We start from the raw sequence: 26,907 nt of genomic DNA on the forward strand, positions 1-26,907 counted from the left end.
CTGTGATGTCGTTCTTGTGAGTGTAAGAAGCTTGCACTGCTGCTGCCTGTGATGTCGTTCTTGTGAGTGTGAGAAGCTTGCACCGCTGCTGCTTGTGACATCCTTCTTTTGAGTGGGAGAAGCTTGCACCTCAGCTGCCTGTGGTCTCCTTGTGAGTGTAAGAAGCTTGCACAGCTGCTGCCTGTGATGTCCTTCTTGTGAGTGTGAGAAGCTTGCACCGCTGCTGCCTGTGGTCTCCTTGTGAGTGTAAGAAGCTTGCACTGCTGCTGCCTGTGATGTCCTTCTTGTGAGTGTGAGAAGCTTGCACCGCTGCTGTTTGTGATGTCCTTCTTGTGAGTGTGAGAAGCTTGCAACTCAGCTGCCTGTGGTCTCCTTGTGAGTGTAAGAAGCTTGCACAGCTGCTGCCTGTGATGTCCTACTCACTACTCTACTCTACTCACTACTCACTACTCTGCACTCACTACTCTACTCACTACTCTGCACTCACTACTCTGCACTCACTACTCACTACTCACTACTCACTACTCTACTCTCTACTCACTACTCTACTCTCTACTCACTACTCTACTCTCTACTCACTACTCTACTCTCTACTCACTACTCACTACTCTACTCACTACTCACTACTCTACTCACTACTCACCACTCTGCACTCACTACTCTGCACTCACTACTCTGCACTCACTACTCTGCACTCACTACTCTGCACTCACTACTCTGCACTCACTACTCTGCACTCACTACTCTGCACTCACTACTCTGCACTCACTACTCTGCACTCACTACTCTACTCACTACTCACTACTCACTACTCTGCACTCTCTACTCTGCACTCTCTACTCACTAGTCTACTCACTACTCTACTCACTACTCTGCACTCACTAATCAAATGATTCATGTGCCCCTATGTCTGCTAAACTCATGCATCTTCTGGGTCCCAGCAAAGCTTCAGTGCCTTCTGTTGAAGGAAAAGAAGCATCTGCCTGCCTGGCTTAGCTCTCTAAGCATGATAGACTGTTCTCTGCCATGGCAGTGAAGTCCATCCCTCCAATGAGCTGGCGGTGCAGACTTTAACTAAAGCCCCAATTGAGTAGAAGTATTGCATGACAAACAAAATATAAAGAAATAAAATCAATATAATATTTAAATCAGTGACGGCCTCTGTTTGTTAAAGTTGCTGTTCTCAGACATGCTCTTGCTCACCCCGAACCCTCCGAAAAACATCTGCCTGGGAGCTCCGGTAGCTCTAACACGTTTTGCTAATGGAAGTTATAAAAATGCCTTGCAGGAACTGAGTTAGTTTTACGTTCGGCTGAAGGTGTAAGCGAGATGTATGAATCACCTGACGAATGAACCTAAACATGTCAAATATCCCGGGTGCCATGGTAGCCAGGCACCGATGTAAACACTAACGAGCATATGGTCCCGCTCAGGAGGGGAGAAGTCCGGCCTTGAATGAGACAGCGGCTACTGCGCGAGCAGCCTTGGGCTAAATGCACTCAGTTGAAATGTTTATTTATTCTTCTTAATGAAAAGGGGTAAAAGGCAGGCCGAGGCTGTTCTCTATATTGTACACTTACTTAAGTAATTAATGCACGTTCATACATCATATATTTGTGTAATGTTGCACACCTGGGCTTTTTCTTAACCTCCAGTCTTGTGACATTCGCTACAATGGAGCAAAACAATGTTTAAACATTGAATTTATAATAGAAACTGCTGTCAAGTAACGATAACAAGTGAGGAGTCCTGTCCATTTTAAATGTTACTAGTAATAAGTATGGCATAACACAGACGTTTCTTAAGCCTAAGTGTGTGCTAGTGATAAATTAATGTAGGAGAACAATAAGGTAACGATTTCCAAAGGCACTCGTTATACGCATTGTAACTTTTCTACGCTATTTTTTCAGCATCAACCACTCGAGCACGAACATCTCTAAAAAGACAAAACAGCTCCCAGTTATAAAGCGCATGCTACCTGGATATTCGGACAGAGCCTTCACTTGCCCCTCTGTTTTTGTGGCACTGTTCAATTCCTCATCCTTTCCAGGCTGGACAGTGCTAATACCATTCTGAATGGTTTTCCTGCTTGCCTGCTCCATTTATGCGAGGTATCTTAAAAAGTACTGTGACTGCCCTTGAAGCTACAGGAAACTTCTTTCAATTATCTCCGCCGTGAACGCGGCACTCTGACAGCTCCTAATTAAAATGAATGGACTGCCGTGCGCGAAAGGTACATCTTACACGCGCGCATGTTACATCCAATGCAATGGTGAACGCGCTCCCACCATCTGTATTGCATTAAAGGGGCACTCTGACAGCTCCTAATTAAGATTAATAAGTCTGCCGTGCACGTAACCACAGACAATATGCCATGAAACTGAAATAAATGACGGACGAAAAGTAAATATAGCCTATCACGTCAAGGCTACTAAATAGACAGCACAGCGAAGACGAATCACTAGGCAGATGCCATAAAAAACGCGGCGCGCACTAAGGAATGTGGCAGCCCGGACCCCTTTCAGAATTATTTTTTTTCGAATACATAAGAGCTCGGAAGCTCCGCCCCACTTCGTGGTGGCGTAGGCCCGAGCCCTAAAAAAGTGGTATAAGTATCACTTTACGAACAGTGGTAAGGCCTGGGGCCTTGGGAATCGCTGGGACTACCCTGGACTAACAGCAGTTAGGACGGGAGTAGCCCGCGGGAATCGGGTGTAGCGCTAAAAGCACACGCATGCACCAATGCAAAGTCAATGGTGCGTAAAAGTTATCGAGTTACAGTTTTAAGGGTCTTCCGACTGGAATAGAATTACCACACTTTAAACTTAGACACTAGAGGTGTAAACCACTACAGTAGCACCGGTGTTAGATCGTTACCTCACCCACAGGAAGCGGGTGCATAGGTGCCAAAGTGTGTCGGGTTTCGTCGTGTAGATCTATGGAGCCTGGAGATGAAGATGCTGCAGGCGGCCAGGAGAGAAGAGTCCGGTTGGATCCAAGGGTGGATCGAAGATGTAGAGTACCTGAAAGCAGAGGGGACAGAGTCTGGGTCACTAGCCAGTGACCAGGAAGGAACCAGGCAATGTCGGGCGCATTCAGGTGCTTGTCGCGAAGCTTGTCTCCGCTGCCACGTGGACTCTGGGGCACCGAGGATGACCTGGAGTGAATCACGAGCTGTCCCACGAAGGCTCTCGCTGTCGGCGGTGTCGGCTTCCGGATCGGAGTTAACAAGCCTTGGCAAGGGCAACCCACGCAGGATTGGAAGATCGCTTCTCGTTCGGACCAGCAAGGTCAGATCGATTGCTCCTTTTTAGGGGAGCGAGGGCCAGTCTGGAGCAACCAGACTAGCAGTGTAAATTCAAGGTTTCGTCGGTACTGGGGCCACTAGCCAACGGGCAAGTGACCGGACCGACGTGTCAAGCAGAAAAATGCAAAAGGGCCCCACGCAGCACTCGGTGAGTGTGGAAGGGAGATCTTCGGTGCAAAAGCTGTTCGGGGCTGGGGCTTCTCAAACCCCAATGCACAGCTTCGAGGGAGCCTCGGGAGCTGCACGGTCAGCACTTCGTAGTTTTTCCAAGATGGCCGGCTCCACGCTTCACGTCGCCTCCACAGGTCTCAGATTCGCTGGGACTGTGGATCGGGCTGCTGGAAGTCAAGGAAGCTGGGTCTTGTCGATCTCTGTCGCTCGAGTTCCGGCGGGAACTGCAACAAAGCAAACCGTTGGGCGCTGGATGGTGCCTGTTTGCACAGGGTGGTCACTCCTTGACCAAAAGGGAGATTCTTCAGTCTTCTACGTCGAGTAGGATGTCAAAGGGTCCAGAGTTTCGTTTCGTAAGTTTCAGTCAGGATAATCTGATGTGCATTGGCACAGCTCCTACCTTTATTCCAAATCAAGGGGATGGATATCCTGCTAGGTCCCTCCTATGGGTGGGACCAGGGATGGGGGTGGTTTCACCCCTTTCCCTTTGTCCAGTTTCGAGCCAGAGCTGGGGCTGGAGTGCCCCAAAACCGGTTTGACTGGATTTTGCATGGGACACCTTGTGTGCCCCAGGCAGTGTCTAGTTTCTTTCAACCCTCCCTGCTCCAATCCACTATCTCCTGTCTGGGGTGGTGTAGCACCTCCCTGTGACAGAAAACTCTTTGTGCAAGCCTCCCCTGCCAGGTTTCGGTCAGCAGCAGAAGGTCAGACTTGTGTCAGGGCAGCAGCATCCATTTTGTGATGCTGAGGCTCTGGTTAGATTTAACCGCGTTGAAGTAAAGTAACATGTGTTTTCCCTCTAGAAGGGTGGAATACTACCCCCGTCGCCAGAACTGGCGAGGGGGTAGTATTCCAAAGTGTATGACACCAAACACAACATGTTTTGATAAAGCCAAGTTAGCAATAACCGCGAGGATTATAATGCACTTAAGAGTATATGGTATGGCAATACCCTGGAACAGCAGTAAGGAAATGGCTCTGAACGCTGCAGACAGGCTCAGCTCATGCTAGAGCACCATCTCACATAAAACCAAGCACTCTGCCTCCAGGATTGTTAAGGCCTGCCATAGGAGTGACTTATAGGTGCATATGTGTCCAGATATAGGTTTAGACATAGGTATACTATATCTAAGCAAGGGGTGATTACACCACCTTGCCCCAGCTGAGTGATCAGCCAGTTATGTCAGTTTGGATGGCCAGCCGGGGGTGGCAAAAGATATGCTGCAGCCCCTGGTAGGCCTTGGATGCAACTATGCGCTGGGTACCTATAGTACACTGTACAGGGGCTGATAAGGTGTCCAATACCAATTTAGTTATGCACCCGAGGTACATGGAGTCCATTTTAAGGAGAGAGCAGATAGCCTGGGACCCTGATTAGCAGGATCCCAGGCCAACTAAGTCGAAAACCAGCTAAACACAAGGCAAAAAATCTGGGGTAACCATAGTCAGGTATTCACCTTCCTACACAGTATTATATGACCCATCTTTACCACTAAGCACACAACCCTCTACTGTCCCATATCGGGGATAGCATTGGTGGGACTATTGCACAAAAATTAAATCTCCGTACCTTTGCTGACCTCTACTCCTCTTTCCGCCCTCCACCCGCAGACGAGGGACAATTAATGCCCTTTCCTTAACTATTTTTAACCTATAAGCTCAGGGCTGCCTGCCGGTCTTTACATGAAAGCTTCCCGTGCTCCCCGGCGCCCAGGGCAGCTTTGAAAAACTTGTAGAAGTCGCCTTCGCCTCGTAAACTTGTCACACGCTTGTACACACATATGCAAAACACGGTGTCTCTAACACAGCCAAGGGCACATCAGGTGTGCAATAACGAACTCCAGGACCCGCTGACCGAAGACCAGTGGTCGTACTGCTGCCGCCAGCTCACCGAGCAGTCCCCGAACTACAAACTCCGCCTCATACACTTTAAGTTCCTCCATCAATATTACAGAACCCCCATAGGTCTGCACAGCATGGGACTACAGCACTGGTTCCCAAACTTTTTTGACCCGTGGCTCCCTTGACCGGGTTGGTGGTTGGCAGTGGCTCCCCACCATTTTTTTGCCGGTGGGTCAGGCAGCGCACTGTGCTAGGCACGGATTTTTGGCTTGAGTGTTTTAGGCCACGCCCTTTGTTACATCGCCCAGGCCCCTTTGAGACCCCCCGGTTTTATTCATCCCACTTGGGGCCCTGCATTTGCATGGATGTAGGAGTGCTTCACCCGTCGTGCTACTAGCTGCATGGGTTTATGTTTTGAAAAGCGCCGCTGGAGTGTTGTGAATTTGCTGAAGCTGCTTTTTTGCAGGATTGAGGATGAGCTGCATGGTTCTCCATCTGCTGCATAGTCTGCAGATGTTGACGGAGGGGTTGTCTCTAGCTCAGACAGATCAAGGGGTACTGGGGATGTGGCGATGTGTGTTCCCACGTGTGGAGAGACACTTGGCAGAGGTCTTTCGGTGGCTTGTTTGTGTATTTGGCTGGTGGTGATGAGGTGGAATGTTTGTCCAGACAGAATTGGTATGTGTAGAAATGACAGGGTGATGGGGTATGCTGTCGATTCTGGGAGTGGTTCTGGTTGCATGGTGAGGCGGCGCCTCTTGGAGATTATTCCCAGTTGCACTTGTTTGGCAGCGCCCCTTCTAGAGATTGCACCCTCATCCTTTTTGGGCCTGCTTGGACCCGGGGTTCCCGTGCCTACGGGAGCGGCGAAGGTTCGGTCAACTAGATGTTTATGGTAGGCATGGGCGTAGCGCAGGAGTGTGTGTTCTCTGGGTCGGGCGCCCGGGAGAGACTGGCTGTGGCCTGCGGCGATTGATTTGCAGGCACCACGGAGGGAGAGCCCTCAGTGTATGTGGCTGGTGGGGAGGGGGGTGGGGGGGTTCTACTCTGTGCTGGGAGGCCCCCCTCTCTCTCTCTCTCTCTCTTGGTTTTGCCCTGTTGGGTGGTTTGTGATAGTTTATTGGTGCATGTTATTCGCAGAGCAGGTGTTGTGTTTACCGAGAACCGCCTGGGTGCTGTTAGTAGAGAAACTAGTGTCACTTCGTACAACCATCTCCCCCCACCCCCACCACTGCCCACTCTTCTCCAAAGAGCCCCATCCTGTCAGAAACAAAGGCCGAGCCCCCGGTGACGGAGGAGATGTGTTTGGAGCTGGAAGGGAGGAAAGGGGCGTGAGGGAGGGTAGAGCTGCCCAGTCCGGTGCTCTTGAAGAGTGTGTGTGGTGGGGGTGAGCTTGTCGCAGCCTGTGATTGTAGGAATGGGGGCGGGAGGTGGAGAGAGGGCGCTCTGCGCCAATGTCTTGAAGCACATGCAATGCGTGTTGAAGGTGGCATTTCTTTCAAGCCCCCCCCCCCCCAACATCCTGCGCGGCGCCGCAGCGCCCCTGGCTTCTTATCACTGTGCACTGGGGTGCCGCGGCGCACACTTTGGGAACCACTGGACTACAGGATGATGAGGGCTTCTGGCGCTGTGGTTTAAGTCCAGCCACCTTCCTCCAATTGGCATGGGACTGCCCAAATCTGTCTGCATTCTGGTCCACGGTGTTCACATTGATACACCAGATAACTGATGCACCTGCGACTCCAACTCCCCTACTGGGTCTGTTGAGCTACGTAAAAGATACCCCTCTTTAAGTTTGTAAACTACATGCTTTACTCCTTTTTGCTAAATGCCTAGTTGCTGTACATTGGGGAAGAAAGAGGGTGCCTTCCATTAGGGAATGGATCAGGGACATTACATATGGACACTCCCAGTTAACCACCTTTTGGGAACTAATGTCTCCCACATCCAGACCCCGAGACATATGGGAATCATTTCTCACCTGGGCCCGGGAGAGACAGAAGAGAACACACGGGTTGCTTAGGGGGTGGCGGGATGGACTGAGAGGTGGGATGGGGTCCTCCTTTTTCTAACAATATACTTGTTGGGCTTACTGCATGCGTTATTGTCCTGGACTTCATAATTTGGATATGAGATGTTCTAATCCCAGTTGGATTCGCCATTGGGAGCTCAAACGTTTGACTAGAATTTCATCAGTAAGCTGCAAACAAACTATGTGATTTCTATAACATTTTGAGGGGGCGGGGTGGGTGTAGAATGTAACCTGTACTGTATTGGTGATGCAGATTTAGCTTTGACTTTCCAGTGTGTAACTACTGGCTGTTTGTTATTGATGACGTGTTCTTTTGAAAATACAAATAAAAAGAAATATTAAAAAAATAAAAGACGTATGCTTGTAGTTCGCTGGCAATAAAACTGGAGGGCCCATCATTTAGGCTGATACTCTCAATAGCTACTAAAACTCTTCCAACTTTAACTTACACTAGTGTTGCCTTACACAGGAAAGATTCTGTCAGCCGCAATAACCTTTTTTACCAGCATCTACAAACAAGCATTTACAATGCAATGGTTTCGCCTTTGGAAAAGTTTGAGCTATTGGCATTGTAAATGACAACATTTGTATTTATGTGTTGGTTTTGAAAATAGATAAATAAATGGCATTGTTATTTACATTGCCATTAGCTAAATCTCTCGCAAATTTGAGACTTATTGTACCCTACGGATGAGCTCAGCAGACAGCAATTACCACCACACACCTAGAGCCACACACACATACACACACCCAGAGCCACACACACACGCACCCAGAGCCACACACACACACACACACACACCCACACACACACAGACACACACCCAGAGCCACACAGACACCCAGAGCCACACACACACACCCAGAGCCACACACACACACACCCAGAGCCACACACACACACACACACACCCAGAGACACACACACACACACCCAGAGACACACACACACACACCCAGAGTCACACACACACACCCAGAGCCACACACACACACCCAGAGCCACACACACACACACCCAGAGCCACACAAACACACACACCCAGAGCCACACAAACACACACACCCAGAGCCACACACACACAGACACACACCCAGAGCCACACACACACAGACACACACCCAGAGCCACACAAACACACACACCCAGAGCCACACACACACACCCAGAGCCACACACACACACCCAGAGCCACACACACACACCCAGAGCCACACACACACACCCAGAGCCACACACACACACCCAGAGCCACACACACACACCCAGAGCCACACACACACACCCAGAGCCACACACACACACCCAGAGCCACACACACACACACCCAGAGCCAGCCACACACACCCAGAGCCAGCCACACACACCCAGAGCCAGCCACACACACCCAGAGCCAGCCACACACACCCAGAGCCAGCCACACACACCCAGAGCCAGCCACACACACACACCCACCCAGAGCCAGCCACACACATACACCCACCCAGAGCCAGCCACACACATACACCCACCCAGAGCCAGCCACACACATACACCCACCCAGAGCCAGCCACACACACACACACACACACTAAGACATGTTAGACCTAAAAAAAATAAACAAAAACAAATTAGATAAATGCCAAGAAACAAAAGGCTTACCTTAAACACTAAACCTGCCGACGAAAGCATCCCATTGACGGAAAACAGAGACAACAGCAACAAGACACGGAAATACGTAAAACAAACATGGAGAGGACATGAGACGGGGGCAACAGAGACAACACCACGGAGACACGCAAAGACTTAGCACAGAGACAACGTAAAACAAACATAGAGAGGACATAAGACGGGGCAACAGAGACAACAGCACCGACACACGCAAAGACTTAAACGTAAACACATGCCGCCCGACAGCTCGCAGTGGCCCGTGGTCAGAGGGCAAATACAAGGGGCGTGTGAAGGCGCGAGGGCAAACTGCGCTGAATGGACCGCGGGGGGGCAATAGACATCCAGAGACATAAATGCAAATTGCGGCACAAATTGTCAAGAACAAAGTACATGACACAAGGGTCCAGCAACAAAAAAAAACCATCGTGAATTGTGCTAATAAGGAACACCCGCTACCCAAAAGACGGACAAACGGAGTAGTCCAAGAAACGCGGGAGGTGGCGCGAGCATAAGGAAATCCTCCATACTGGAGCAAACATCCGAAAAGACTAGGCAATCCCCCGGACACCATCGGAAAATACGGAACTTTGAAGCCAAAGGTATGCTCGGGCCCTGTACCCCAGCGCTAAGGCCAAGAGCTATATACACCCTCTACATCCTCACATGGGAGTCAAAATGGCCGGCCCATGTCCCAGTGCCAGGGGACAGCTAGTGTCGCTAAGATGGCCGCTGCCTGCCGCCCTTGTCCCGTGAGCAGTGACCAAGCAGCCATGTTCGCTAAACTGGCCGTGGCATGGCGCCCATGTGTGCTTAGTCAGTGACCTAAGACTGCATGGACCTAAAATGGCCTCTACGTGGTCCCGATGACGGCGTGCTCCTGAACAGATGGCACCAAAAGACAATAGCAATGACCCAACTTCCAGGCCGCAATGGACACTGAGGACGCTAAAGGGGACAGCACGATATCGCCCTAAAGCCTTCAGGGAAAGAGAGGAGGGGGCCTCCGTTACCATCCCACGTGCATGTACTCTCCCCCAATGGCCATCTCCAGTCCCAAAGACTCCCCTCAAACCAACCTACCGCACGTTGGTGCTAGCACGGGGGGGCGGCATAGCGCCCGAAGGTAAGGGCACAACAAAACCCCGTTAGCTAGGAGATGGGACTATAATGACACGGGCGACAAAATGCTGCACCACTAAATAAAAGTCAACCTAAGATTGGAGCACAATGGGGTCCCGCCAGATAAACCGTCCGACTCCGGGCCAACCCTCCACCCCCGCAGCAGACACGGGCCGTGGAAACAGGAACGGGGAGCAGCGGACCCGCACCGAAATAAATTAACTGACTAGGCAGAGCATAAAATTAAATAATCGTGAAGGCACCGCCAAGACTACAACTCCCAGAATGCACTCATTTGTTAAATATAGCCCATGACCGAAAGCTTGGCGTTGCATCAGCATGCAGCTATGTAATCAGCCTACTATAAGCTAGAAACGTTGTTTCCTGCTGTAGAATACATCCCTGGAGCGTTTTCTGCGCCCTAATTAGGCGTGCATCACACAGCTACTCTGAGAGTTTCCGGGTACGAGTGCAGAGCTGTGCCCGAGCTTGTGCATACCACAGGCCATGAGCAGAGATCAGCTCAGTGAGCTAAACTCCCTCAGCTGAGGCGTGCAGGAATCTGCAGGGCACAAGTGTGAAACCCAGCAAGATAGACTCGGCCTCCATCCTTCTGAGGCTGGTCAATTAAGTGCCATTAAAGTGAGTAATAGTGACATATATTCTTTATATACAGCGCTTAGAAACGCATGAGTGCTGCATGATACGTCATATCAAGTTATTTAATATGCCATAGTAGCCATCAGCAGACACGCGAGTTTAGGGACACACTGTACCCCTCGATGACTGTTTAGGATTTATTTGTAAACGTATTAAATGCTAAATAAAACACTGCAGTTTCATAAAAATGCAATTAAGCGGTTTCCAGATTTTCTTCCATAGGGCGGTCACACTTTAGCTATAATGGAAAGTCTTGGTTTTCCCCCCCAAGAATCCATAGCTTGCCAGGAGCAAGCAAAACTCTGGCTAGTTGCGAGCAGCAACAGAGACAGTGGACGTGTGAAAGTGAAGACAGGGGAACACGCATACAAACCCTGTGTGGAGACATCTGCGTGAAGCCTGCAGGGGGAGGACACACAAAACATACCCCCACACCTGTTGACTGGCAAGCCACAGCCACTTACTTTAAAATCACAGCAGCCCTCCAACTGCAGCCTTTCCGTTGTACACAATGCAGAGGGGCACAAAAATACAGCCTGGGGTGTTAGTGAAATAAAGAAACTGCACTGGTATTGTTGACAAACGCAGCTTCTTTTAGAAAAAGAGGACAAAGAAGAACTACATTAAAACAAAATACGTACATATTTGGACTTCTTCCGGCGGCCGTGGTCGAATGACGAAAACAAACCCATTAAAAAAAAAACGAAACTCCGCCCACCGCCGCGATGACGACATCGCAGAGGCGGAGACGGAAAAAATCGCGGGAACGCCCACGAATCTGGTCCGGTCATGACGGACAGATCTTTGTTCCAATGGCTAGCCTCTATTTATGGAGCTAGCCAATGGAACAGAGGGCGGGACTAAGCCCTACACTGTAGGGACATAAGATTTCTCCTGGGCGGAGCTAGGAGCTCCGACGCCAGGCGAAACCTAAATGTTTTTCAATTTCCCCGGACTGCTTCACCACCACAAATGCGTCTGGAGTTTGGGTTAATGAATGAATCGTCGAGCAGACTATATACCTCTCTATAAGGTCTGATGCCGTATAAAACAAAACCCAGAGAATTCGAGTCTTAATGAGGCACTATGGTCAGAACTTGATAAAGTTAAAAATGGTTGTTCAATCAATTCTTGCACAACGCACTTAAAATCGACGAGCACCTTTCATCTCTGAAATAAAAATATGCATTTTCCAACATTTAAGCTAGCAATAAATAAAGCTGCAAAATGTAATTCTTTATTGGATAAAAGCATTTTTAGTACTGTTTAAAAAGTGAACTCTCTTGGATCAAGTTAGCAAATATGTATATTACTCACATTCACAAATGGTCAAATATCAACTACACAGTCAAACCTATATTTCACACATTACGTATCATAAACCCCAGAACCAGAAATATGAACATATATCTACAAACCAATCGATTAAAAAAGCATATTACCTTTATTGTTATTAATAAGTCATAAAAGAAACTTACTGCAGATGCTCCACATTGGAAATATATTGACTCAAAAGTGTGCCACCTTTGCGACAGTCAAAAAGAAGATCTTATTCATCTGATATGTAAATGTCAGAAATCACAATCAGCATGAGTCACTTTATGAAGGAGAGCATTTCTGGACAGAGGAATGAAACCCTGCAGGACTGCCGCTATTAAAAGGCTAGACCCATCTGACCCCCAAATGAATTGCAAACTGACAAAGTTCCTCCGAGAACACGATCAAGTTATGAAAGCTTCAAGGTCGACTGCGTTTCGGCCTGCATTGCTTTCAGGCCATCATCAGAACCAGGTTACAAATTTTAAACAAGTGCTGTTTAAACAAAGATAAAATTAATCAACGGTGGACTGTCAAAATGATGAATAGGAGACAACAGGGTCTGAAGAAGGGCAGCGTCACCTAGAGCCACACACACATACACACACCCAGAGCCACACACACACGCACCCAGAGCCACACACACACACACACACACACACACCCACACACACACAGACACACACCCAGAGCCACACAGACACCCAGAGCCACACACACACACCCAGAGCCACACACACACACACCCAGAGCCACACACACACACACACACACCCAGAGACACACACACACACACCCAGAGACACACACACACACACCCAGAGTCACACACACACACCCAGAGCCACACACACACACCCAGAGCCACACACACACACACCCAGAGCCACACAAACACACACACCCAGAGCCACACACACACACCCAGAGCCACACACACACAGACACACACCCAGAGCCACACACACACAGACACACACCCAGAGCCACACAAACACACACACCCAGAGCCACACACACACACCCAGAGCCACACACACACACCCAGAGCCACACACACACACCCAGAGCCACACACACACACCCAGAGCCACACACACCCAGAGCCACACACACACACCCAGAGCCACACACACACACCCAGAGCCACACACACACACCCAGAGCCACACACACACACCCAGAGCCACACACACACACACCCAGAGCCAGCCACACACACCCAGAGCCAGCCACACACACCCAGAGCCAGCCACACACACCCAGAGCCAGCCACACACACCCAGAGCCAGCCACACACACCCAGAGCCAGCCACACACACACACCCACCCAGAGCCAGCCACACACATACACCCACCCAGAGCCAGCCACACACATACACCCACCCAGAGCCAGCCACACACATACACCCACCCAGAGCCAGCCACACACATACACACACACACTAAGACATGTTAGACCTAAAAAAAATAAACAAAAACAAATTAGATAAATGCCAAGAAACAAAAGGCTTACCTTAAACACTAAACCTGCCGACGAAAGCATCCCATTGACGGAAAACAGAGACAACAGCAACAAGACACGGAAATACGTAAAACAAACATGGAGAGGACATGAGACGGGGGCAACAGAGACAACACCACGGAGACACGCAAAGACTTAGCACAGAGACAACGTAAAACAAACATAGAGAGGACATAAGACGGGGCAACAGAGACAACAGCACCGACACACGCAAAGACTTAAACGTAAACACATGCCGCCCGACAGCTCGCAGTGGCCCGTGGTCAGAGGGCAAATACAAGGGGCGTGTGAAGGCGCGAGGGCAAACTGCGCTGAATGGACCGCGGGGGGGCAATAGACATCCAGAGACATAAATGCAAATTGCGGCACAAATTGTCAAGAACAAAGTACATGACACAAGGGTCCAGCAACAAAAAAAAACCATCGTGAATTGTGCTAATAAGGAACACCCGCTACCCAAAAGACGGACAAACGGAGTAGTCCAAGAAACGCGGGAGGTGGCGCGAGCATAAGGAAATCCTCCATACTGGAGCAAACATCCGAAAAGACTAGGCAATCCCCCGGACACCATCGGAAAATACGGAACTTTGAAGCCAAAGGTAGGCTCGGGCCCTGTACCCCAGCGCTAAGGCCAAGAGCTATATACACCCTCTACATCCTCACATGGGAGTCAAAATGGCCGGCCCATGTCCCAGTGCCAGGGGACAGCTAGTGTCGCTAAGATGGCCGCTGCCTGCCGCCCTTGTCCCGTGAGCAGTGACCAAGCAGCCATGTTCGCTAAACTGGCCGTGGCATGGCGCCCATGTGTGCTTAGTCAGTGACCTAAGACTGCATGGACCTAAAATGGCCTCTACGTGGTCCCGATGACGGCGTGCTCCTGAACAGATGGCACCAAAAGACAATAGCAATGACCCAACTTCCAGGCCGCAATGGACACTGAGGACGCTAAAGGGGACAGCACGATATCGCCCTAAAGCCTTCAGGGAAAGAGAGGAGGGGGCCTCCGTTACCATCCCACGTGCATGTACTCTCCCCCAATGGCCATCTCCAGTCCCAAAGACTCCCCTCAAACCAACCTACCGCACGTTGGTGCTAGCACGGGGGGGCGGCATAGCGCCCGAAGGTAAGGGCACAACAAAACCCCGTTAGCTAGGAGATGGGACTATAATGACACGGGCGACAAAATGCTGCACCACTAAATAAAAGTCAACCTAAGATTGGAGCACAATGGGGTCCCGCCAGATAAACCGTCCGACTCCGGGCCAACCCTCCACCCCCGCAGCAGACACGGGCCGTGGAAACAGGAACGGGGAGCAGCGGACCCGCACCGAAATAAATTAACTGACTAGGCAGAGCATAAAATTAAATAATCGTGAAGGCACCGCCAAGACTACAACTCCCAGAATGCACTCATTTGTTAAATATAGCCCATGACCGAAAGCTTGGCGTTGCATCAGCATGCAGCTATGTAATCAGCCTACTATAAGCTAGAAACGTTGTTTCCTGCTGTAGAATACATCCCTGGAGCGTTTTCTGCGCCCTAATTAGGCGTGCATCACACAGCTACTCTGAGAGTTTCCGGGTACGAGTGCAGAGCTGTGCCCGAGCTTGTGCATACCACAGGCCATGAGCAGAGATCAGCTCAGTGAGCTAAACTCCCTCAGCTGAGGCGTGCAGGAATCTGCAGGGCACAAGTGTGAAACCCAGCAAGATAGACTCGGCCTCCATCCTTCTGAGGCTGGTCAATTAAGTGCCATTAAAGTGAGTAATAGTGACATATATTCTTTATATACAGCGCTTAGAAACGCATGAGTGCTGCATGATACGTCATATCAAGTTATTTAATATGCCATAGTAGCCATCAGCAGACACGCGAGTTTAGGGACACACTGTACCCCTCGATGACTGTTTAGGATTTATTTGTAAACGTATTAAATGCTAAATAAAACACTGCAGTTTCATAAAAATGCAATTAAGCGGTTTCCAGATTTTCTTCCATAGGGCGGTCACACTTTAGCTATAATGGAAAGTCTTGGTTTTCCCCCCCAAGAATCCATAGCTTGCCAGGAGCAAGCAAAACTCTGGCTAGTTGCGAGCAGCAACAGAGACAGTGGACGTGTGAAAGTGAAGACAGGGGAACACGCATACAAACCCTGTGTGGAGACATCTGCGTGAAGCCTGCAGGGGGAGGACACACAAAACATACCCCCACACCTGTTGACTGGCAAGCCACAGCCACTTACTTTAAAATCACAGCAGCCCTCCAACTGCAGCCTTTCCGTTGTACACAATGCAGAGGGGCACAAAAATACAGCCTGGGGTGTTAGTGAAATAAAGAAACTGCACTGGTATTGTTGACAAACGCAGCTTCTTTTAGAAAAAGAGGACAAAGAAGAACTACATTAAAACAAAATACGTACATATTTGGACTTCTTCCGGCGGCCGTGGTCGAATGACGAAAACAAACCCATTAAAAAAAAAACGAAACTCCGCCCACCGCCGCGATGACGACATCGCAGAGGCGGAGACGGAAAAAATCGCGGGAACGCCCACGAATCTGGTCCGGTCATGACGGACAGATCTTTGTTCCAATGGCTAGCCTCTATTTATGGAGCTAGCCAATGGAACAGAGGGCGGGACTAAGCCCTACACTGTAGGGACATAAGATTTCTCCTGGGCGGAGCTAGGAGCTCCGACGCCAGGCGAAACCTAAATGTTTTTCAATTTCCCCGGACTGCTTCACCACCACAAATGCGTCTGGAGTTTGGGTTAATGAATGAATCGTCGAGCAGACTATATACCTCTATATAAGGTCTGATGCCGTATAAAACAAAACCCAGAGAATTCGAGTCTTAATGAGGCACTATGGTCAGAACTTGATAAAGTTAAAAATGGTTGTTCAATCAATTCTTGCACAACGCACTTAAAATCGACGAGCACCTTTCATCTCTGAAATAAAAATATGCATTTTCCAACATTTAAGCTAGCAATAAATAAAGCTGCAAAATGTAATTCTTTATTGGATAAAAGCATTTTTAGTACTGTTTAAAAAGTGAACTCTCTTGGATCAAGTTAGCAAATATGTATATTACTCACATTCACAAATGGTCAAATATCAACTACACAGTCAAACCTATATTTCACACATTACGTATCATAAACCCCAGAACCAGAAATATGAACATATATCTACAAACCAATCGATTAAAAAAGCATATTACCTTTATTGTTATTAATAAGTCATAAAAGAAACTTACTGCAGATGCTCCACATTGGAAATATATTGACTCAAAAGTGTGCCACCTTTGCGACAGTCAAAAAGAAGATCTTATTCATCTGATATGTAAATGTCAGAAATCACAATCAGCATGAGTCACTTTATGAAGGAGAGCATTTCTGGACAGAGGAATGAAACCCTGCAGGACTGCCGCTATTAAAAGGCTAGACCCATCTGACCCCCAAATGAATTGCAAACTGACAAAGTTCCTCCGAGAACACGATCAAGTTATGAAAGCTTCAAGGTCGACTGCGTTTCGGCCTGCATTGCTTTCAGGCCATCATCAGAACCAGGTTACAAATTTTAAACAAGTGCTGTTTAAACAAAGATAAAATTAATCAACGGTGGACTGTCAAAATGATGAATAGGAGACAACAGGGTCTGAAGAAGGGCAGCGTCAGAGAATGATAGAATATGGGGGTGAGCCATCAAGGGACAGAAGTAGGGAGTACGCTTAACTTCATGATGCACTCTGGCAAGACAGGAGTGCATAGTGATAGAGGATTGTAGTGCCTAGGCTCACAGGGTGGGATGGAAGAATAGTGCTAGTGGTGTTGGGTGGCTGATATCAGAACGCCCTTGTGCGCAGGAGGTCCAACTGACCTTGCTAGAAGGCGAAGGTGAGAGCAACAAGTCAGGTTGAACAATCTGTAAAAGGGCAGAAAGGACGACCTGTTTTCGCCACACAAAAAGTTCAATTTTCTTTATTCCTTCCGAAACCACTGTTGCTCACAAGGAACTTTGCACCACAAAAGGTGTATTGTGAAGCAGTCCGCGGATTGAGACAGTCTTTTACAGTTGACAAAGGGGCCCGATTTTTTTTTATCTTTCAAGCTTATGAGTTTCCAAATACCCGGGAACACTGTTCACCTGTGGGGAGTCACATTTAAGCGAAAGAATCCTTCCATTGAGCATTTCGAGTATTGGCAGGCCAGGACATTTCCTTCAGTCTTCATTTTTCATTATCAACAGAGAAGTGGAGGGAGACGACTGCTCTCTGAATATTCACTGGAGTACCTTACCTAAGGTCTAGAGATAAAGTACTCCATCTTTTTAGTGGGGCAGTTCATCATCACAAGTAATACTGGAGTACCTAACTCACCTGATCATCTTGTACTGGGGCAATATAGCATCCTTAATGCTAGAATACTTTGCCTATATACCCATCTACCGCCCGGGAAAAGCGTAAGAGCCTCTGCCTAACTTTAGGCTTCCTCAGGCCATCACAGGTCTCTGCTTATGTAGACTTTTCCTCGGTCCTATCATTTCCCTTGCACTACCACCATCGATTCCGGAACATGAGACTTTCTCAACCCTTCTATGGGATCCTTCCCATACAGTGCTGTCGTTTCTCACGCCTCCCTTCCTCAAAACTGATGCTCAGAGGACGCTGACATTTCATGGGCAGGTGGAGTGTATGTGTGTGCAGTTCTTGTGTGGCACATGTAAGGTAAATGGACTGTGTGTGTGGGGATTGAAGAGAACTGGGCCTGTGGGATCCATTTTGGATACCCCTGGTTTCGCAAGGCATGAGATAGAGGATGAGTTTAGTCTATTCAGACACTGGAAGTCCACTGCTTGCATTCCTGTGGGTGGAGACCTAAACAGTGAAGTGTAGATGTTGGAAATATAGCCACATTTAGAAATTCAATGAGGACTTCGATCAAAAGGCTGTTCATTAGTCCATCTTGTGCACTTATTTGGCGTGAAGGGTGTGGTTGCAGTTTCTGTTGATCACACCAAGGGAGTTTTCAATGAGGGCGTGGCCTTTAGTCAGTCCTCGATTACTACTTCAGGAAGACTGAGACAAGCATTTGCAATGCAATAGGTCTCGCATTTACACCAGTTTGAGCTTTTGACATTGTAAATGACAATGCCTTTTATGTTGGTCTTCATTTTTAAAACATAAATAAATGGCATTGTAAGTTATAATGCCAATAGCTTGAATTCTCGTAAATACAAGATAATGCCTTTTATCATAACTAGAGAAAAATTGAGCATCCCATCAACTGCCAAGACCTTCTCCGTGTATGCTAGATAATTTAGATGCCTAGCAAATATATTCATGTTAGCATTACAAGAAACCTGATCATTACAAGAAAACGTAAATACACCTTTGCAAAAAATTTCCGACATAAAATGTAAAAGTGAAAGAGTATTTGTTTCAAGATTGAGCGTTTTATGCCTTGAGATTACCGGTGAAACGTAATTAGAGAGGGGATAATCCCCAAGTGAAATAGTAAACATGTCCTATGTTCCCTCTGTACCAAGGGAAATGAGAGGTTGATATGACTTTTCCAAGGCATGTGCATACATATATATCTATATATATATATGCAAGACTTTCCTGTGCAACAAATTAATTCACTAACATACCATTTGTACAAGGTCAGTTAATATCTCTGCACAAAAACAGCATGCATGATCAAAAAATAATTTAAATCTTAAATAATTGTAGATATCAACATGTATTTGTAGTATACATGAAATGGGTTGCATTACTTGACCTCTGCTCCACATGGGAGTTCACTTTAATTAACTATATGTCGAACTATATTGGCTACAACGTTATATTTCATATACCAAAATAAATATGATTAAAGTCTGACAGAATGAGCACAAAAAAAAACCTATAAAAAAAAGCATTTGCAATGCAGTAGGTCTCGCATTTACACAGGTTTAGGCAATTGGCCTTGTAAATGACAATGCCTTTTATTTATGTTTTGAAAACCAAAACATAAATAAAGGGCATTGTCATTTACAATGCCAATAGCTCGAACTGCATAAATGCAATAGTTTAACATGAAGCTATATAAATTTTGCCTGGTCAGTTATGGAATATAACATTTTTATTATATTACCTTGTGTTAAGTTATGTGTTAGGTTTTGTTGTGGCATGTTTTATGTGATGTTAGGCTGCTCTATGTTAAATTACTCTATGATCTAAAGATTCAAGCACCTGACCTATTCTGGGTATTTTAGTTCTGGTGCCCCCTTCATGGAAAATATGGAATATCATCTTTTGTTTCGTGAAATTTGCAGTGTTTTTTTTGTTATCAGTTTTGTAAGACTGGGATCACAACCCCCATCACTGGTGTACAGCGGCAGGAAGGTGCCACAGCCTTATGGAATACGATTACCTAATGCTTGTACGATTAATTATGTGAAACAATCTAGTTTAGTTTACTCAGGCCAGGCAAACAGCGGGTTTGCCTTGTAGCGGAAACAACTAATGTAGATATAATAATTGTGTGAATATTCAGTGTTTCACAGTGGCGACACCACGTGTGCTTGACAATCGCATCACATATGGAGCTGGTGACCGCACTCTGCCTGCAATGTGAGAACGAGCCGCCATTTGTCACTATCCATTATCTAAAGCTACGCGTCTTTTAACTCCTGAGTGCCTGGGAGGGGTTGGGGAGGGGCATTCGAACACTGAGGGGTCAGTCCCTGTTGCAATTGTGGGAAAGAATTAAAGATGGCGTGTCACACTCCTAGAATTTCGGCATTCTGAGGCCTGCTAAAATCAAGGGTCCTTTATGTACCTTGTATAGCCTGACGGAAAGTATGCCATGACCAGGAGTGGGAATCCCACCAGTTGTATCTTTTTTTCGAATGCACACCCTAAACATGAGGACTTCGAACATACCTGCAGTAGTCCTGAAATGGATTAGAACTTTTTTTGTGCAAAATATGTGAGATAAACTCTCAAAAGAAACTAATGAAAGTGATAAACTAGGTTCGAAATTGTGCTCTTTCATATCAATTCAGTGACAAGGTGGTTGGTATTTACTCACTGTGTGTGCATGCGTGCTTGTATTTCGTGGCTCTGTGGAGATGACCTCTCAGAAGGGGATACTTGCCCCCAGAAGGCTATGAGACGTGTGGGAGGGAGACTGGCCTCTCAGAGGCCTGGAACCTTGCCCACTGTGTGGATGTGTGTCTCGGGGCTCAGTGGGGAGCAAGTGACTGGCCTGTCGGAAGGCACAGAAGTTCACCTCCGAATGAGAGGGGGTCACCTCTCGGAGGCCACTGATTCTCGCCCACCATGGGGCAGAGTGTATGGAGGCCGAGTGGGGCCATGGAACTGATCCCTCAGAAGGAAAGGTTACATCTAAAGAGACACTCTGTCTTCTGCGTGTTCCTTCCGGGTCACTGGTGCACGTGTACTTCAGAGACGATTCTACCCGAGACATTTTCTATAGCCGGTGGGGACTGCTTGCAAACTGCGTGGTATGTTTGATTTGGTAGTACACCCTATTATTATTTTAAATGCTGAAAGCATTACTGCGTCTGGTGCTTTCGTTACCAGCATTTGATGTTGCCCGAGGTACTCCTCGCATCCAGGCTTGGATTACACGCCCGAAGCGTGCCCACCATGAACATCAGCCCTGTTGGTCTTTGGAAGCACTTCAGTGGTGTGTTCGTGACTTTGTGGCAAATAGGTAACTGTTTAGTTCCCTTCAATAATGACCTTTAAGTTGGGGTCCTCGGGGGCTAGAGAAACTCCCTTTCCTTAAACAAAACCACCTTTGGAAGAGAGGAGCTCACCGTTGCTCCTGTTTCCACCTACTCTTCCAGAAGGGACTGGGGAGCCCCGTACTCCACGCACCCTGCACCTGTAACGGCCCTCTCCCACAGGAGGAGCGAGGAAACATCGTCAGGACACCCCGAGGGGAATGACTCCCTCGAGGAACGGAAACCCTCAGCCATGCAGTGGCGTCAGGCAGGCGTCTCGGAGGCTCCAGCACTCCATGGAGTGTGTGTCCTTGATGTCAGTACACTGCACGGCATGCACTGCACGGCATGCGCAGCCCGGCTGCAGCCATGCTGGCTACCCGAGAGAGACGTCTTCATATAAATGCTTGGTGCCGAATCTAAAGCTAGCAGAGGGAGGGACGTCTCCACACAGCCCCTGGGGTGGGGGGGAGGTGGTGGTGCTGGGAAGAGCCCGCAGCGCTCACTCAGGCAACCTGCAAGGTACGGGAATCAGTTTGCACTCATATACCCTCAGACCAGCTGTGTTGTCATTCACTTGACACCACACATAGAACACCCCGTGACTACTCCCTAAAAACACATCAATGTAGTGTGTGCGTATGAGTTGTGATATCTACTGCTGGCTGCTACTACTAAGTAGGCAAATGCAGCTATAGCCTGTAAATGCCTACATGATCGGGTGTTTCCTGCACCTTTCCCACAATCTCTTTCACATACTAACTGTGCCCTGCACTTCCCCACATGAAGGGAACTCGCATCTCAGTGATCTTCCAACGTGTCTCGTTCAAAGATTCGGATGGCGGCAGTTGTGCCCCCCCCCCCCCCCCCTTTGACCAAAGTCCTCCAGAGTTTAGGGGATGTCTCTGCTGCACGGAAGGAGGCAGTGGGTTGAAACCCTTCCCAAGTCCTGCTTACTTGGTGATGCCATGAATCCGGACCAACTGTATGAGGGCTCTGCAATCTAACGTCTTATCAGTTCACCCCAGTCCCCCTGAAAGTACACCAGTCCTGAGAGGATGGGGTGCATGGTCTACCCTGGCCTCTCTCTGTCCCGGTCACACTACAGCCTTCCCCGGGTGAGGCAGAACCGCCTGCCCTCCTATGAGGGCTCCAGCACCGTCAGTCAGCCCTCCCCGGGCCTCCACTCCCGCCTCTTAGCTCGGATGCATACACCCTCTGACCCACTTCGCTACTCTGTGCTCTCCCTGCTCAGGATTTCCCTCCAGACACCTCTCCCAACTCCCCGGCCTCCGATTAGCAATTTAACGCGCCTGCATGCTCGCTGCCGAATCCCGGGCAGGCTCAACAACCCCCCCGCCGCCCCCCCCCCCCCACACACACACACACATACAAAGTGATCCTCGGGCGGAGAGCTTGCTGCCAGTTGTGCTTGTTTATCTTTTAAGTTGTATACGGCCCACAGTTGCAGACTAAAGGGAATCATGTATGTACGTGACAATGTCCAAACATGATCTGAAGAGTCAGACGCCGAGGTGCACACTTTTAATCATGCCCTGAGAAGTGTGAGCCCAAGTTTCTGATCACAAGTGCACTTGTATCACCTCATTTAGCGCTGCACAAACACACACAACATAATATCACAATGACCCATGGTGTCAGTGCGCTCTATAAGCACCCCTTACAATACAATACAAAGTGGTGCCACGTGACTGGTAGGAGACAGTTAAATGTCTGCGATGGTGTGTTCAGCTTTGGGGGGTGGGGTGCACAAGTGAGTTGAGTTTTGTGGTTTCGCATGTGTGTCCTCGGGCCAGGCTGCTGGAAAGTTTCTCTCTAGGGTGGGAGCGTTAGAGAGGTATGGCTGCAGGGTACGTTTTCAGACGGGAATGGGGATCAGTTGTACAGTAAGTGTTCGGGAAGTGGGGAGGGGGGATGTGCGACAGGATAATTTGATTTTCAGAAGACTTCGATGTGAGCATGAGTTTTAAAGTACTCTCGCGATGCTGGCCGCAGAGGTGGTGCTGATGGCCACGGCCAGCCCGGGGGTGCAGGCTCCACCGCTGATGCCACAGCTGCCCGGGAGGAGGTTGGGGCTGCTGCCGCCTTAGCTGGTGCTAATGCTGCTCCCTGCGCCGCCGCTGCCAGGGGTGGGGGAGTTGGATGCTGCTGGCAGTAAGGGCTCTGGCAGGAGGAGTCCTGCACTGGAGGCGGTCGGAGGGGCTGTGGCCGGAGTGGCCAGGCGCGGGGAGGGCGAGGAAGAGGCGGTGGACGAGGACGAAGAGCTAGAGGAGCACACAGAGAGTGCCGCGGCTGCAGGGGCACCAGCTGGGAATGGGGAATTAGAGCAGCCTGTATGGCCATGATGGTACCCAACCCCGTTCCGCCAGCAAAAAGATATTTAAAACACATTTAAAAAGAAACGCATATATAATACAACAACACAAAAGAAAAAATCCTGAAAAAAACGCCTTACATTGTGGAAGCGCTCTCCCTCTTCTATAATGGAATCAGCAAACAGCTAAGCACCTGCAACGGTCCAGCACGAGGTAAAAAAGACAGAAAACCACACGCACAAAAAATAAAGCTAGCTATAGCTAAAATCCCTCGGTTACTCACCAGTAATGTTCATGATTGCCCTTATGTCCCATTCATTACAAAGTGTCTCTGTAGTGACGTGGGCTGCGCATAACCAAAAGCTGCCTACGGAAATAATAAGCAAAAACAAAGGTGATTGGCCCATGCTGCCGTTTTTGCTGGGGCCACGACGCACCGTGCAGTTCAAAATGATAGCGGACCAGAGAGGGAGCATGTCTCAAAGGAGTTCTGCCTCCTGATTGGCTGTTTAAATAGAAACCTGTGGTGCGCGCGCACCACAGAGGAGCCGACGCGGGAATCGAAACTAGTGGTGCGCGCGCACCAGAAGAGCGGGGGCAAGGGAGCGCGAAGACGCCGAGATGAGGTAGGGGATGTGTGTGTAAGTGCCGGGGGTTCTCTGTGTATGTGTGTGCGTGTGTGTGTGTATGCGGGGGTTCTGTATGTATGTATGTGTGTGTGTATGCGTGGGGGGGGGGGCTGTATGTGTGTTGTGCATGTGTTGGGAAGAGCCTGCCGGAATCGGAGCGCGTGTTGACGCGCGCGACCTGATCCTGGCAGGCTGCTGCTTGTGTGCGCGTGCCAGTCTCTTGTCCTCTCCCTTTCAGTCCTTGAAAGCCGGAATGATAACAATAGTCTCGCTCTGCGACAGCAGGCCTTTGGCCTGCCATCGCAGGGCGAGACCTAAAAAACCAGATCCAGATATATTGCACTTCATCTTGCCCCTGTTGCGGACACTAGTGCTTGGACCCAGCCCGTTTACTACCCACTGCTCAAACTATCACTTCACATGAAGGCAGGGTCTGGGGAGAAGCCTAAAAATGACATTTGAAAGCGAACCAACCTAAACCTGCTCTGAGCCTTAAGACACCCGGAAGGCGTGTAAAGTGTGATACACACTCCCTCCTCACTCTGTTCTTGACCCAGGAAGGGAGTTCTCCACAGAGTATGTGAAGGGATGCATGTGACCATGGAGTGTGCCTGCTGACAGTCTGCCAGAGGTGAGGGGGGACCTCACCCAAAGTCTGAACTTTCTGCTGGAGGAGCTGAAGGTCTACCTGAGGGGCCTAGAAGCCTACTCGCCTGATGAGGGAAGGAAGGGAGATGCCTTGTCCTTCAGAAGGAGAGTGTTCAGGGGGAGAAGCCCTGCATGCTCCCAGCACGAGGAACACCCAGAGGAACCTGAAAGGCACACCTGGGAATGGTAGTGTCCCCTGGACCTTCTCGAGCTCACCCTCCCCGGGTGGAGGCCCCTGGACCTCCTCGCGCTCACCTTCCCCGGGTGGAGGCCCCTGGACCTCCTCGAGCTCACCCTCCCCGGGTGGAGGCCCCTGGACCTCCTTGATCTCACCCTCCCCGGGTGGAGGCCCCTGGACCTCCTCGAGCTCACCCTCCCCGGGTGGAGGCCCCTGGACCTCCTCGAGCTCACCCTCCCCGGGTGGAGGCCCCTGGACCTCCTTGATCTCACCCTCCCCGGGTGGAGGCCCCTGGACCTCCTTGATCTCACCCTCCCCGGGTGGAGGCCCCTGGACCTCCTTGATCTCACCCTCCCCGGGTGGAGGCCCCTGGACCTCCTTGATCTCACCCTCCCCGGGTGGAGGCCCCTGGACCTCCTCGATCTCACCATCCCCGGGTGGAGGCCCCTGGACCTCCTCGAGCTCACCCTCCCCGGGTTGAGGCCCCTGGACCTCCTCGAGCTCACCCTCCCCGGGTGGAGGCCCCTGGACCTCCTCGATCTCGCCCTCCCCGGGTGGAGGCCCCTGGACCTCCTCGATCTCCCCCTGCCCGGGTGGAGGCCCCTGGACCTCCTCGATCTCCCCCTGCCCGGGTGGAGGCCCCTGGACCTCCTTGATCTCACCCTCCCCGGGTGGAGGCCCCTGGACCTCCTTGATCTCACCCTCCCCGGGTGGAGGCCCCTTGACCTCCTTGATCTCTCCCTCCCCGGGTGGAGGCCCCTGGACCTCCTTGATCTCACCCTCCCCGGGTGGAGGCCCCTGGACCTTCTCGAGCTCACCCTCCCCGGGTGGAGGCCCCTGGACCTCCTTGATCTCACCCTCCCCGGGTGGAGGCCCCTGGACCTCCTTGATCTCACCCTCCCCGGGTGGAGGCCCCTGGACCTCCTTGAGCTCCCCCTCCCCGGGTGGAGGCCCCTGGACCTCCTTGATCTCGCCCTCCCCGGGTGGAGGCCCCTGGACCTCCTTGATCTCACCCTCCCCGGGTGGAGGCCCCTGGACCTCCTTGATCTCACCCTCCCCGGGTGGAGGCCCCTGGACCTCCTTGAGCTCCCCCTCCCCGGGTGGAGGCCCCTGGACCTCCTTGAGCTCACCCTCCCCGGGTGGAGGCCCCTGGACCTCCTTGAGCTCACCCTCCCCGGGTGGAGGCCCCTGGACCTCCTTGATCTCGCCCTCCCCGGGTGGAGGCCCCTGGACCTCCTTGAGCTCACCCTCCCCGGGTGGAGGCCCCTGGACCTCCTTGATCTCGCCCTCCCCGGGTGGAGGCCCCTGGACCTTCTCGAGCTCACCCTCCCCGGGTGGAGGCCCCTGGACCTCCTTGAGCTCACCCTCCCCGGGTGGAGGCCCCTGGACCTCACCCTCCTCAGGTCAGGAAGTGTGGGTGAAAGAGGGATATGCGCCCTATAGGGAGAGGGTGTGGCTTAACGGCTAACACGGCCGACCTAGGAGCTGGGGAACCAGGTTCGAGCCTTGCAGGAGACTCGAACATCCTGTGATTCTGGACAAATCAGTTAATCTGGCTGTGAGATAGATAGATATAGATATATATAAATGAAAAAAATTGTAAACTACAAAAAATAGCATTCTAAAAGGTGTGTGACTGTTTGAAAAGTGATCCTAAAATACTTCAAAGCCCAGCAGGCCCGGAGTGCCTGGGAACGCACGGGGACCTCCACAAACGTATCAACAGGACCCAGACACACAACGCCCGCACCGGC

At 50.0% G+C, this 26,907-nt stretch overlaps 1 protein-coding gene across 2 annotated transcripts in view; it reads right to left on the minus strand.

The window, feature by feature from the left end:
- The window catches only part of PTPA (protein phosphatase 2 phosphatase activator), a 416,046-nt gene that overhangs the window by 388,770 nt on the left and 369 nt on the right, over positions 1-26,907 (minus strand). The window lies entirely within an intron of this gene.

The sequence above is a fragment of the Lissotriton helveticus genome, chromosome 5_1, assembly GCF_964261635.1.
Source record: "Lissotriton helveticus chromosome 5_1, aLisHel1.1, whole genome shotgun sequence".
Taxonomy (NCBI): Eukaryota; Metazoa; Chordata; class Amphibia; order Caudata; family Salamandridae; genus Lissotriton; species Lissotriton helveticus.